The 15,626-nt window shown below is 39.8% G+C and overlaps 1 protein-coding gene and 1 long non-coding RNA gene across 2 annotated transcripts in view; one reads left to right on the top strand and one right to left on the bottom strand.

The window, feature by feature from the left end:
• The window catches only part of LOC117950913 (inactive N-acetylated-alpha-linked acidic dipeptidase-like protein 2), a 498,171-nt gene that overhangs the window by 86,048 nt on the left and 396,497 nt on the right, over positions 1-15,626 (top strand). The gene's annotated exons all lie outside the window — the stretch shown is intronic.
• LOC117950919 lies at positions 7,147-13,716 on the bottom strand. Its single transcript, XR_004658005.1, has 3 exons — positions 13,459-13,716; positions 11,691-11,694; positions 7,147-7,158 (listed from the first exon to the last, which is right to left on the bottom strand). It is a non-coding gene; the product is annotated as an uncharacterized LOC117950919 (long non-coding RNA).

The raw sequence follows: 15,626 nt of genomic DNA, 5'->3' as shown, positions 1-15,626 counted from the left end.
CCGAAGGGGAGCTGTGCATGAAAACCTCATTACAATTAAAACCACAAGTGCAATAGTGCAAAAGAATAGGAGAATTAAATGTGGGCTCTTAAACATCAGATCTCTTTCTTCTAAAGGTGTACTAGTAAATGAATTAATATCAGATTCTAATATTGATTTATTTTGTATTACTGAAACCTGGCTGGGTGATGGAGAATGTTAGTCTAAATGAATCCACCCCCCCCCCCCCCCCCCCCCCCCCCCCCCAGTCATATTAATACTCACATTCCTCGAGGCACAGGCCGAGGAGGTGGAGTTGCAGCTATCTTTGATTCTAGTCATAGGGGTTAGGGTCATTGAGGGCATATATTTTGATTTGTTGCATTTAAGTTCTTCAATGTTAACATTTCAACTATATAAACTACATGTGGGAACACATACCATACAAAAACTAGAATGGTACACAGAAGATTTCTATTTTAGGTGAGAATGTATTATTAAAATGGGGCATCTGGCCAAAAGGAGGGAACCTGAATAACTCCAGAAATGAACGGTTGTAGCTATAGACTAGTGTCTTAACTACTGTAGCTGGCAAAGTAACCGCTAAGTCAATAGTGAGCCAGAAACATACTAATGCTGGTCGGTCACTACAGCTCTCCGAGTGAGCTATCTCAGTTGCCAACAGTACAATACTTCACATAGTTCCTTCAAAAGACTTATTTGAACCATGCACTTCTCTCCTTTAACTGCCTATAAACCATGACTCTATTGTGAATGATGACTCACTTCCTTCAAAGAACATTTGCTAGTTGTTAATGGCACACATTTGCATGTCAAAGTTTACCAATAGTGGAACTTGTTTAAAAAAAAGGTCCTTAGATTTACTTCCCCTTGTGAGCCAATCCTCTGCAGTTTCATAAGTAGTCTGGATCAACGGAAGTACATTTCTCTGTTGCCGTTCCCAAAATCCCTTAGCCACACACTAGCTAGTTTTGAAGGACATTTGGATCAGCAATAAGGTCTGTTGGGTTCTGTATTCTCAACATTCTTTGTAAATCTTTACAATCAGGTTTCTGTAGGTGAGAATATGTTTGTAAAATGGGATTTAAACCTAAATATGCAATAGATCTGCATGTGGTAATTTTAGTTATTTCACATAAAACATAAGCATTCCAAAGTCCAAATGTAGGAATCTTAAAAACAAGATGTACAAACGTCATTTAAAAAGAAGTTGCCTTGCCTACCTTTATAAGACTAACAGGTACATCTTTTCACTTTTGCAAAGCGTGCACTTTCCCAAATAAAAATCAAAACTGAACAGAGTCTTCATGGACAACACATAGTAGTCACACACATCCAAGTGCATTTGAAGGCAGGTGCTGGAACAAGGACAACAATTAAAACATAAAGAAATGTCCACACAAGTGACTTTTCAAGCTGATGCTCTTCTTCAGACTTGGAGACAATTAATCATTTCATTACACTGCCGTTTTTCTTTCATATTTGTGGTTCTTACAGTTTCTTCCAATGTGTAAGACCCATGTAATTATCGGGGACTCATCAGGGTGTGGGGGTTATTGTATCATTGGAAAGTGTTTTATTCATGGATGTGAAAATATACAATGTATGGTAACTTTGAGGTTTTAATGTGTAATGTATGTAGGATTATGAATAATCTGTGGTCCTGGCCTTTCCCTCTACCCTCCCTACACTTCTCTGTGGCAGTGAGGGGGAATAAACCCACGATTGACAGCTTGTTTCATGCTCTGTAACTATGGCAGCTGATAAGGTTTTGTCAAATGAAATGATTGGTAAAGAGGAGAAATGTTTGGGGCAATATTCTCCCTCTTGCGCTCTTAGTTTCTCTGTACAACAGCCTGGCTGACTTGTCGACGTGTGCAGAAATGTATGAATGAGAGGTGAATCTAATGTAGAGTAAGGTGGAAGATAGCAAAGGCAGCAATGACCTGTCAATCCTTTTGGAGCTAAAAGAGACAAGATGAAAGATAACTTTGTTCCTTAAGCCTGCATTTGTCTTGCAAAGTAGTAGGTGCGTATCTGTGTGCGTGTGTGTGTGTGTGTGTGTGTGTGTCTGTGTGTATGTGTGTGTTCAGAGAAATTATTTGAAGGGAAACTTTGTTGCAGCATACAAATGCTGTTGTTCGTCACCTCTGCGAAGCCACCGAGCTGTTTAAGATTATGGAGAGCTGTGAAGGTCAAACAGAGCTGTTGTTGCATCAGCCTTTTTATTTGTTATGCAGAGTTTGTTCTTTGGTCTGGCTCTGTAAATGACTGCTTAGACAAAAGCCTATTCTGATCTGCAGTGCCATATAACAGAGGCAGGTATGGCTTATTAAATGATATATAATTTATTAAGCTCATTGTTTTGTTTATTATTGGCATGTTTGCCCACAACATATTAATCGAGTATTGATGTGCAGGACTAAGATCTAAATGTCTACTACAGCACTGTAAATTATAAAATAAAATATGTGTCCAGTATGACGGCAGCTGCAAAGGTTTTAATAAAGCAGCAATGGGGAAACTAAATTTAACTTGAGCATACAATATGAAAGACAAATTGTTTAAACTGTGGCTAGGTACATATTTGACAGTGTGTATTATAGAGCTTGACAAGATCATACATATATTAAATTTACATATTTCTGTGGGCTGCTTTCAAGTTTTTATGCATGCATTATCTTCAAAAGTCTTGTCTCACACCCTTAAGCTCCAGTCAAACCAAAAAGTGACACAGAGAAGTTCATCCGCATGTTGCATGCTGACTTCTTAAAGGGCTAGTCAGTTAACTACTTGTCTTGCTTTGCCAGACCTACCTCAACAACGCTGCGAAGGAAGGTCTCGCTAGTCCACACAGCATTCCGGGATGGGAGAAAAACATCCTCTGGTTAATTGCCATTTCTCTAAACCAATCACAATCTTCTTGGGTGGTGGGAAGCATTCCATGGGTTAATGTTGCCTGCAAAATAGTCTAGAGAAGGAACTTGTTTTGGTGGAACTTGTGTACGTTCAAAAGTTGTTTTAGTCGTGCAACAGAAAACTCAGATTAAACAGATAGTCTAGCTAACTGTCTGGATTTACCCTGCAGAGATCTGAGGAGCAGTTAACCATAGTCCTCAGAATTTCACCGGAGGTTAGAATGCCAACACAGAGAAAGCAGAAGATGACGGACATCTGGCCGAAATAAGGGGCAATTAAATCATGCACTCCAGAAATAAATGGTCGTATCTATAGACTAGTGAACTACTGTAGCTGGCAAAGTAACCGCTAACTTACTTGCTAGCCAGGAAGATCACATGTTACAGCTGGTCAGTCACAATAGCTCTGTAGTAAGTTAGATGGGGTGGCAGTAGCTCAGCCCGTAGGGAGTTGGGTTGGGAACCGGAGGGTCACTGGTTCAAGTTCCCGTATGGACCAAAAAGTACGGAGTGTGGATTGGTGCCTGGAGAGATGCTACTTCACCTCCTGGGCACTGCCAGGTGCTCTTGAGCAAGGCACTGTAGCCCCCCACCCGCTCAACGCACTGGTTCGGCTGGCAGCCCACTCACTGTGACATCTCTCCATTAGTGCATGTATAGATTCTGAGCGTGTGTGTGTGTGTAGTTCAGGACTGTGTGTGATAACTAACAAAGTGTGGACACAGAGTGTAAATTGTAATTTCCCCATTGGGGATCAATAAACAGATTAAAATGAAATTAAAATTAGATCAGTGTAATGGTGTAAATGAACTGTCTATCCAAGTGAGCTAGCTCACTAGTGACTACTACAAATAGTGTGCTAGTTTATTCAAGAGATGTATTTGCCTCTCTAAAATTACGATAAACTTAGAAAACTTACATTTTCTATTTAACCTCTGCAAATATACATTTCTCCACACAATCAAAGTCAAGGCCTATTTTTCACTGTATGCAACAATTCTAGGGATTACTAGTCAAAAACTCCAGTCTTCCACCAACACTAAATCACAATGATATAAATGAGTTAAAAGGATGAAAATTTAAAGTCTTCAGTACAACAGGTCATCATTTTAAAATGATTCATTTGGTAACTGCCTTCCAAAGGACCCTTGTGATTGTTAAAAGATGATTTACATGTAATTTGCCATCTCTATGGGTAACATATGGTTAATTAGGCACCCAAAAATCTTGTTAGATAAAGATAATGATCCTTGTCTTGGATATGAAGCAATAAAACAGCTGTACCTGCATGTCTTGTATTTAAAACTAACTTTTTAAATCAGATGCTTTTGAGTTGTAGCAGAAGTGCAGCTGCTCTACTCCAATCCCCTGAGATGATGGGAATGTCACCTTACTTTAAACCAGGTCAGAAAAGGTGTACTATGGCAGTGCCAAATCTTGTTACACTTTGAAATGGAGCTGTGAACTCAAAGAGCAACATTTTGTTTTTATCCCCAAAACCACAGTAAGGTATGCTATCTTAAAAATTCAGTGACCCATCCAGCCAAGACGACAGGCACAAGTCGCCCCCTCACCACATTATTTATTGAAAAAGAGCTTTAAAGTATGGTGATGTTTCGGTCACAGACATCACCCATCATCATCACCTAACTAGAAATGACAAAGAGGCAGTGGTGTGGCAGCCAGAGGAGGACTAACAAATACCTTAGTTCAGAATTAGCCCAGGGGACTTAATGTGAGAAAATTGTGTTGCATTTCTGCTTTGATGTCAGATCACGGTGAGACAAACTACATTCAAATGTAATCCTCTACTGCTGATGGCTTTCAGGATGCTCCAAATTAGTATTATATGTTTTATCATGTTTATTTCAATAACTTTTGGATGACTTTGACACTTAACAAAGTTAAAGGGATAGTTCATTGCTAGAAAGGTCAATATGTTATTAAATTGGATCAGTTATGTAGTAGAAATGTGAATTAAAGCCATAAAATTAGTTTTTGGCCTATGTGGATGAAAGAAAACAACTCTCAGAATACACTTCCTTCGCTTCCCTACGCTTCCAATCCCCAAGCCACGCCTACCGGTTACAGACAGTCAAGTCAACTCAAACGTGTTTTCTTATCATTTCCAACATATACACGAAACAACGTTTACCCGTGGCTCAAGAGGTGTTACACATTTATAACATAGAAAAACTAGCTGGATAGTCCAGGACACTGTTGTTCAGTTTTCACAAAAACAAAAACACAGCAGTCTCTGAACTAGCGTTGGGAGTTTTGTTGGATGTAATCCAGTTTGTCTAATGATGGATGGGACAGGTGGCCGGCTAGCGTTAGCTTTCCACTTAGCTCGAACTCCTGCCCTTGTTGATGTGCCCTTACCTGGCTAGCGCCATCGTGCGACACCGCTGGCTGAGGTGCTGGTAGCAGGCGAAGCTGGCGTAGTGTGTCGAGTATTCTGTCTGTAATAAAATTTCCTGCATATTCTCCGATCTGTAACTATGTATCCAAGTGGTACACATAAACGGCAGTTTGAATGCACACACTTGTTGTAAAAGTTTTCTGATGAAAAGAGAGCCTGTTTAGTTAAAGATTAGGATTAAGATTAGCTTCCACATGGTTTACACTCAATTTGCATTGGGTAGTGACAGTCCCACCCCCCTATGGCCGGGTTGATAACATGTGGAACTAGCTGGTTGTAGTTCATATGCTCTGGGCAAAATTTCCTCCGATGACGCAAAACAACGATTTGTGTCATCTGAGTTTTAGGGAAGCACTGTCATTCCAAACTAATTACTACTAATACCCAGTAGTACAACAAATACTTCTGGGTTTCTACTTATAAAAAGCTTATTGCTAATTGGTGAAATATCCCTTTAAATCATGCAGACTTAATTTTCTTGTATAAGCATCCATCTAATCATCATACTGATTAATAGTTTTCATTTGAAGTTCTTGAGCAGCATAAGTTAGACTTTCGTGATTGTGCACCACCCCCACACAGTTGCTAGTAGCCAAGGAGACAGGGAGGATTAAAAAAAACATGATGGACTATTAATTATCTTACCTTAAAGATGAACTGAACTGAAAAAATAAACATTGATAACGTGTTGGTTATAATAATTACAAATTAATTACACTAAAAATTTTACTTAAAAAAAATCAACATAGCTTTTTTTTAAGCAACACAAAAATTGCGTTTGTTAGTATTAGAACGCTGATAATATTGATGACGTCACTGGCATGTTAGGACTTGCAAAGGTATATAGGCAACAGCTGCAGCATATGATATACACACGAAAATTAGTAATTTGAATGGCACGGGTTAAGCATTGGAGCCTGTGAGGGACAGGCCTGTAGTGTCTGACTACCACCACATGGAGGACGATCAGTTTCAGGCTCCACTTTCAGTACAGGATTGTTTCGGGGGGAGTGACAATGATCGGTGTGTGGGCGCAGCTTACTGTCATGCACTCCCACGGATTGAATCCAAGCACATTATGCATTTTAGGAAACAGACTGCTTAAATATCATGTGCATTTAGAGAAAATAGTAAAACATGGTTAAGGTCCAACATGAGCAGCTATCTTGCTGAAACACTTCTGGGCTATTAGAGTCCAGGGGTTCAATGCCTCATTGAGGTGAATAAGTGCCACATGCACATGGGGTCGGTTGCGATCGGTTGTTAGCTGCACGTAGGAGAGTTACCCCAGTTTGACCATAGATGCACGGAGGATTCACAAGTTTTGCCGTTTACTTTACTTTAGGTAGGTGCGGAGTGGGCAGATTTTTACTATGGAACTAGCAGCTGTTTCTGCATCAACAATGTGCTCTGAGAAGGTGATTATCAGCTAGCTTCAGGGTGAGTAGAGAGGGACGTTGGATTCTGTGGTCTAGTTAGCGGCTAGTAAACGCATTATTATCAATCTGTGATATTGTCGGAGTCTTGGTTTATTTATACAGCCTATGGTCAGAGTGCTAGCTTGTGGAGTTTGTCATTAGAGTGCTTCCAACGTATTTAGTTGCTAACCCTTTCCCTAGGTTGGATTGTTTGGTATTTAGCTTGGTGTTGTGTCTCAATTCCAAGTAATGCCCAGTGTGTCAGTCTCAGTTTTGTTGAACGCTATAAAGCCCATACGTTGGGCTTTATTTTTGTAAGTGAATATGTTTGTGATAACAACGTTACATCCAGCCCTTTGCCTAGTAGACTTGATAGGATGCCAATAACAAGTAAACATAGCTACCTCTGCCTGCCGTGAGCGTTTCAGCGCAGGTAGGTCTGTGGCAGGTGGCATCGGTGGTGTTACTTGCCGGTGGTCTATCGGTCTACCCCGTACTTGAGCCTGAAGGCCTCAGGTTTCAGTCCGTTGGACTTGACGCTGTTGTGTCAAAAGCACAGCTCTCTAAATAGTATGTCGCTAAATCCAGGGGCTGTCGGCGGGCTAGAACATTTAAAGGCAGCTAGCTGCTAGCCATGAGTTGAGGACTGTTTATTTCCTTGTCAAGGGTAGCCTGTGGAAATGTGTCGTAACCCCAGCTGCATTAGCCCTATATATTTCATTACTGCAGCCAGGGGCAATACAGTATAACCCCCCCTGACTTCTTGGTTTCCGTTTCCTCAGCCATATGTCCGCTAGCCTCCGACTCTTTGTAGGCTGTTACTATGGCTGCGCTGCTGGTGCTAGTTAGCCACGGAGTAGCTTACCATGCCAGTGACGTAGTAGAATGTGGAATTCTAACATGGCGGCGCCTGTGTAACAACAACAACACTTTCAACTTACCATTTTATCCCTTTTAACAAATTCACCTGTTTTAATAATTGTACCAATGAAAAGAAATAAAATACATCTGTTATATCAAATTCCAGTTAGTTCATCTTTAAGTTTCTGCAAGTAAAAGTCACCGGATGACACAATCTTCTGAACATAAACACAGTGAGAAATACAGAGTGAGTTGTGTGAAGCTGATAGTCTTATCCAGCATTGTAGCAACTTATTTGGATGTAACAGAGTTTCACTAATATGAAAAAGGAACTTACTACAGCTTTAAAACTTACAATTATATCAACGACGTTTGATTTTGTTCAAACAAAAGATCAAGAAGGAGAAATGACTGACACAGTTTATGACCACCTTACACCAAACAATTGACATCGCCAGGTACTGTTTTGACTGTAGCCCAGGATGTAATTTTAAATGTAGGCAGCAGAAAGTTTAAGTATGCAATGATATTTCTACATTTTGTTTGAAGTTCCCGTGAAAGGGTTAAACACATGGAGCGCTGAAGCAGACTGGTGGGTCCCTTTGTGTCCAGTCTCTATGTAAAAATAGAGATGAACAGCGCAGCTTCATTGGTCTGTGCAGTTTTAGGTAATTATAATGGATATGCTCTGCTGCGGTGATTCTGGGGCAGACGTGTTTTGCTTGTGCTCCATGTATTTTTTGCCGTAGCTTAGGTTTTCTACCTCCAATGTAGAGCAGCGTACAGCCGGCGCTTCCCTAAACTTTGTCTAATTCCAAGACCTCTCAAACAGGCCTCTTTTTCTGTCAGATGATCTGAATGAGATCTGCCATAACAGCAGAGCAATAACTTAATCCACAGTAGACCAATGTAGGTGTATTATTTTTTACTGAAATATTGTAACTTTATTCTTGTAATTGTATAACTTTATTTTTCATCACAACTCTCGGAGAACACAGATGGGATGCGTACTATTTTGAATGGGCAGAGTGTTTCCAACATGAGCAGCTATCTTGCTGAAACACTTCTGGGCTATTAAAGTACAGGGGTTCAATGCCTCATTGAGGTGAATAAGTGCCACATGCACATTTAATGAGGTTACTTCAACAGCAAAAGAAAAGTGAGGAGTAAATTATGCATGCTGACTCAATCAGAACAGATAACATCAAATAAGAAACATGGATACACAGGAAAATTAATAGTTGAACGCAGTACAGAATGCTTGAGAGCCAATTATATAGCCAATTATTATTGTTTCATATTTTCAATTGTCATCTGTTTCCCATTACATAAATACAGATATCTCCACCATACATTGATGCGGGATTGCATGAATAATTTACCAGAATGCTGGAAATTAAGTGTTGCTCAGAATCTCCAATAGTGGACTGAAATCATGAGATTCTTGCTGGAAGAATCATTAAAATGTCAGAAAACATTTATAATACACTGTTAAAATTGTTTTTATTGGTGAGCTACTGCAAAATCGGTTGAATTAACTCCTGAAACAACCTCCAAGCACACTTAATATTTTACAACTTGTGGGATTTTGGGGAAATATTGACAAAAGTCTTGAGTGATTATCTTTGGATGTGGCCTGCGGGGAAAAAGTGATTAGGACACTTAGCAATGGCCTTAGGATCTTGTTGTGCACGTTTTACCAGGAATTTGTGTCATCTTTAATGAAATGCTTCTCTGAAGACTAAATAACAAACTACATGTACATACAACAACAAAAAAGAAAAGAGAGAATCTAGTTACACGGTTTTCACTCCCCATCAGTGATAGGTATCAGACTAAAAGCCCAGTGTAGTGTGTGTGTGTGTGTGTGTGTGTGTGTGTGTGTGTGTGTGTGTGTGTGTGTGTGTGTGTGTGTGGGGCTCTAACAGGAGGTCAGTAGTTAAATGAACTTTTGTTCCATTTTACTGAGAGGATCCTTCATCTGCATTGAGCTAGAAGTAATGAAAGTGTGATGGAGCATTGAAGATTGATGCCAGGGAACTCCCAGACCTCTTCCCTCTGCTTTTTACCCTCTCTCCTTCATCTATAAACACTCTTTCTGTCCTTCGTGTTTTCAACAGTTTGGCTTTGTGTCTCTGCCACTGCCTCTGTGTCTTTTTTCTCCTCACTGTCTACCGTCCCTACTCTCCAGGACTCTTCTTCTAATTGTCTCTGTCTGTGCATCTCTCTCGAGTTTCTCCTTTCTATCTGAATATCTTCTTGAATGTGCTTTTTAAACAAGAGTGGCTACTTAACTGTCAAAACAAGGACACATCAGCAATTGCTCAGACATCTGTGATCTATTCAAAGCTGAACTGATCTGGAATTGTAAAATGTCTGAAAAAACATCAGTAGTAGTAGTGTAGTTATATGGGTGTGGGTAGGAGACTGGAAATATCTTCAACACAATGGTGTTACAATTGACATACAATTGTGCAATACACATTGATTAAATATGCTTTTTTTGTGTCTGAAACATAGACTGTCTATGACGAATGGGCGTAGCATCAGTGACAACTTTGACATGCACGTGATATTCTATTTTTTTCACTTATTCCTAAAGAGACGATATTCTGACAAAGCTGTTTACAAGGCTAATGAAATAGAATATTCCACTGATGTTCCTGTTTACATGTAGCCATGCAAGACAATTTTTTCAAAGTTTACCAGCAGTGGGGGACTTGTTGGACCATGTGAACACAACGTCCCTCTTTCATTCCTTCAACCACCTTCTTGAAAAGGTTGGGGTGGCAATGTGTGGCATATCCAAATACCTGTTGATTTCCAAGTCTTTGATAATATTTAAAAGTAGCTGTGTGTCTCCTTATCGGGTCTCCAGCCTTGAAAAACTGTTGGCTGGTTGGTTTGTGTACAGCAACCATAGCAACGCACGGAGCTGACCATAAGTTGTAAACAGGCAAGAGGCCGGAAAATGGGCGTAAACCAAGGTAAATCCCGGATTGAGACACATATTCCAAATAAGCTGGATACGTTTCCAAAGAATGCATCTAAAACCTGAATAATGACGGAATATCCTACATATGTAATTTGGAAAATGCTATATTCGGAATAAGGACTGTTTACGAATATCCAGCTGGAATATGACCATGATCATATTCAGAATACTGCGCTGCTCATCTCAGTTTATGTTAACATAGATAGTGGACACAAAGTGACGGGTATGCATCCAAGCTCAGTGTGTTTGACCCTGAACTTATGGCCTCACACTATAAGAAAAAAAGTGGGGTGGGTGGGCAGTGGGCAACATTTAGGCTGGGGTATAGGTTGCTCACCCAATGAGAAGTTTCCAATCAGTATTTTCCATCTGATTGGTTTGACATGTAGTCAATTAATTAACTACCTTGGTTCAGATTAACTTTGATAGGGTGAAAAACACACAGGAAGAGGGTCAAAGGTTTAGGACAAAAACAATGACAACACTGAAAAACAAGTTCATGGCTATTTCTATGTACACATGGTTTCCATGGCTAAGCCTCTCCCTATAACTAAGTCCCTATAACATCCCTTGCTTCATCTTAAATTTGAAATAAATAGGACCATCATTTACAAATTGAACATCATGCTGTATTAAAGAAGACTTGAACAAAGCGATTGATGACAAAAGCGTGTTAGTAATGTTGAGGTTATAAATCAAGGCAGAAGTAGGGTCATTTCCCCATATATTTCTATCTAAACTGTAGTTACCCTATGTTATTTTTTTTGGTAGTTGCTATATTATTATAATCCAAGTAAGGCTGTAATGATCTTAAACAGACAAATCTATATAATGACACATATTAAACAATGATATAGTACAGGCATGCAGTATCAATACAGGGTACCCTGTATACTTACTGTGGGATTACTATTACTAATTACAAATACAGTTTAAAGAAACTAGTGCAGCCTCAAATATGTTTAATGACAACATAGTAGGGACACAATTATGTAGTAGGGACACAATTATGTAGTAGGGACACTACTATGTAGTAGGGAAACTGATATGTAGTAGGCAAACTATGTAGTAGGGACACTACTATCTGGTGTCCCTACTACTACTATCTATCTACTATCTAGGGACATACTAGTATCTGTAAAATGTCAGTACTGAATGTTGCAAACATATTTAAGAACAATGCATTTAATTTGTTGTTCCTACGACATCCGCTACTGGCAACTAAATCATGAATAACGGGTTTATGGTTCATCATTGTCTTGGTTAAAATAAAATCAGCCTAAACCATGCTGAAGATTTTTTTAGCATGCCGCTCAAACAACACATTGCCGGGAGAGTTATTACTTTGAAATCCAAGCTAAAAACGTACCTGTTTACTATGCTTTTGTTGATTTTTCATTCAAATACAATTTGGAGTTTGCTTTAAAGTTTTTATTCTGAGTGATTTTGAGTGTTTGTTTTATTCATATTATTGTGTGCTTTTGCCCGTTTTCTTACTCTTTTTTTCTTCTATTGACTTTATTCTATGTGCTTTTATTGCTTTTTATCATTAGTTTCTTGTGCTTTCACATGTGTAATCTCTAAAGCACTTGGGTTGCTTCTGGGTATAAAGTGCTAGATAAATACATTTTACCAGAGACCCAGGAACAGCAATTGGTTGTGAGTAAATTTTGGTGTAGCGGCCAAAGCCAGAATTACAAGTCATGTGCCACCCACTGGCAATCAGCCAGAAAATGATACTAATGTGCTCTTTGGGCCCAAAAACCTATACAAAAACTAAGCCACTTTCATTGGAATAAAAGGGGGGCCAACTTGGATGTAGCTCTCATAATAATAATAATAATAATAATAATAATAATAATAATAATAATAATACTAATAATAATAATAATAATAATAGCAATAGTATTCATGATTCATTCATTCTGACTTGAAATTTTGCTCAAGCCATACTCGAATAATTTTGAATTTTTAGACTGGTGAAACATTATACAATGTAGAAACAAAGTAGCATTTTCGTTTTTTGCAAAGCTTTAACTTAATTGTTAAGAATGATACAAAGGTACATCCCTTAATTTGTTATTATACTACTGTAATGCGGTCAAAGGTGTAATATGCAGTAGTTGACAAAAAAACAATATAAGTCAATCAAAAAAAACTGGTGCACACTCTGATTAAGAAATGGCGATGGTCTTGCTTGTCCGCGTAGTCAGGATCGTAGCTGTAGGTGGTAGCTGGTCTTCACCTTATTCTCTGTGTTTACGCTAATGTTAACATTTTAGGCTTGGAGAGTTGACAGAAGGTAGGTCTGTACAATGTTCCACTTCCGGGATTGCCCGGGTGCTACCGGAAATGCGCCTGATGTCCTTCTTTTCGGCAGGATGTCTGTTAACGTCCGCTTTCTTTGTGTTGGCGTTCTAACCTCTGTTGGATTTCTGAGTACCATGTTTAGCTGCTCCTCAGATCTTTGCAGGGAAAATCCAGACAGCTAGCTAAACTAGCTGTCCAATCTGAGTTTTCTGTTGCAAGACTAAAACTACTTCTGAATTTACACGTTCCACTAAAACAAGTTCCTTCCCCAGGGTATTTTGGCGCTTTGTGCCGCCCTTGGGTTGTGATTGGTTTAAAGAAATGCCAATAAACCAGAGCACGTTTTCCTCCCATCCCGGACTGTTGTGTGGACTAGCCAGACCTTCCTCCGCAGGACTGTGGAGGAACAGAGTCAGCAGGAGATTGAGTTGTTTTCCCTATCCCGACTACTAACTAGCAAGCTTGAGCTCATGGTTAGCAGAGTGGGCAGGAGTCTGGCAGGTTGCTTCGCCGATCTGGATGATGGACCAGGACTAAAAATAGTGGACGTAGCAGCAGGCACATCACCCATTGGTTTGTGGACTACTGTTTTGAAGCCTCGAGTTTTGGCCATATGGGCGTCGCCATCTTATCTTTGGCAACCGGATGTGGTGATTTTTGAAGAGAGGATGGAGCTGGGAAGGATGACGAGGCCAAGCCAGTGTTGTTCACGGTTGCAATGGTGCTGCGCTAAGCTTCACAATAAAGAGGGAAAGTGGCAAATTTTCAATCCTTCTGAAGCGAGTCATCCAGCGGATAGTGGGTAAGCACGGACCTCCGTGTCCTGGCTTGCCCTCCTCCTCCACAGTTAGGTACCCAGCTGTCTTTCAGAGACCGTGAACCTCCTGTTCCTCCTCGCTTAGGTATCCAGGACCCTATGGTGTGTGGGCCAGGGAGGGTTGTTTGGTTGAATACTGTTTTTTGTCACAATTTAGAATTCAGAAAACTATATAGTCGCATAGTTAGCAAATATGCCAGGGAGGAGGGGCCACATTTGAACGCTGCATGTTACAGTAACAGTAAGCGATACCTTCTAAACTAACTAAATACAATAAATGTAGTGCTTTTTTATTCATTTGGAGATTAAGACGAGATGGCACTCGTATAAAACGTGTGTAGTGAAAGCCTGGATACATTTAATATCTCCTTTAAATCCTTGTTTTGGTGTTATCCACTAGTTAATTAATCTTCAGCTTTGCCTCCAGGGGGTTTAGACATGAACTTTTTTGAATAAACCATCTTGTACAGTCTTTTTTATTGAATACTGGCCTATAAGTTTTACTGCACTTTTGGGGCATTTGATTTTATTTAACTGTGTTTTGGGGGGAGGGGCAAACGATTATTGATTGGGCAGTTAATTTGTCATGTTCATGGTAGACTTTGATGATGGAGTGTTTGAAAGGGACTGTTAAACTTGATGACATACCAAGACACAGCTGAGGTTTTATATAGCTGATGTCCAATCAGACACACACAAAATCTTCAAGTATGTGATTCCAGCTGTGGTGAGGGTTAATTATGCTGTTTAGGAGCTGTATTAAACAAACACACACACACACACTCATACATTCACCATCTCCATGTTCACACATACTCACCACAACCCTAAGGCTATTAATTACTGTTGCGCACACACACAATCTCACTCAGGTCCAGTACTCAACTCTATAACTCGCCCTAACTTGCTCTCAGTCATATTAAAGTGGGTAAATGCATCTTAGTACCCTGCAGTGCTTTTAGTCTTCATAGATGTGCGCTGACAGGTTCTGGCCAGTTACTTTGCCCAAGTAGCTATTAATACCACTTATCACATTTTCTTCTATATTCTGTGCTAATGTAACATCCATTACCTTGAGTCAACTGAGCAGTTTTAATCTTACACAAGTGGCTGATACCAGGCTTTTTACACACACTGCCTGGGTTATGTCTAGGCTTGCTCCTTATTAATTTCAATTAGGCCCTGGCAAAAAAACAAGTTGACAAGAGTTGTCCGACAAAAATGTTGGCTTGCTAAATATTTGGCCCAATTTAATGGATGTAAACTTGCAATGCACTGCACTTTGAATGGGGGGTAGGGGGTGGGTTAATGGTGTTTGTCGATTGATTCTGATTACCGTGATAACATTCCAGTTCCTCATTGTACCATGAACCGCTGTTTTAGAGTGTGCCATATCTCACTTGATACACTGTAAAAATGATGGACATAGCATCAGTGATGTCACTCATTTGTGGACATAAAAGCCAGCAGTTTTCATTATGGCCTTCGCCATATCGGAAATTTGGAGCCAGAAATTACAATATTTGGATCGAATGGCGGAGCTGGGGGATGATGCTAAGCCAGTGTCTGACTTCCACGTGGCTTCAATTTTGCTGCGCTAAGCTGAACCTTTAAAGAGGGAAAGTTAGAGATTCTTGACTGGCTGAAGAAAGTCAGAGTTAGAGTTCTACATGAACCTCCATGCACTGCATGTGCAACAATACACAGAACTGTATCAAAATTGGCAGATGTTCCCCTCAGTTACCAGCTAGTGCTAGTTAACTAGACGTGGTTGGCAAGGTGCTACTGAATGCTGAACAAGACATTTTCAGGTGACCAAAATGATCCAATTAACTTTTATGAACTGAAATCACAGCAGACAGACAGCACCCAAAAACTTTTTTTT

This window comes from Etheostoma cragini, chromosome 9 (assembly GCF_013103735.1).
Source record: "Etheostoma cragini isolate CJK2018 chromosome 9, CSU_Ecrag_1.0, whole genome shotgun sequence".
NCBI lineage: Eukaryota > Metazoa > Chordata > Actinopteri > Perciformes > Percidae > Etheostoma > Etheostoma cragini.
This window is presented reverse-complemented; position numbering and strand designations above follow the sequence as displayed.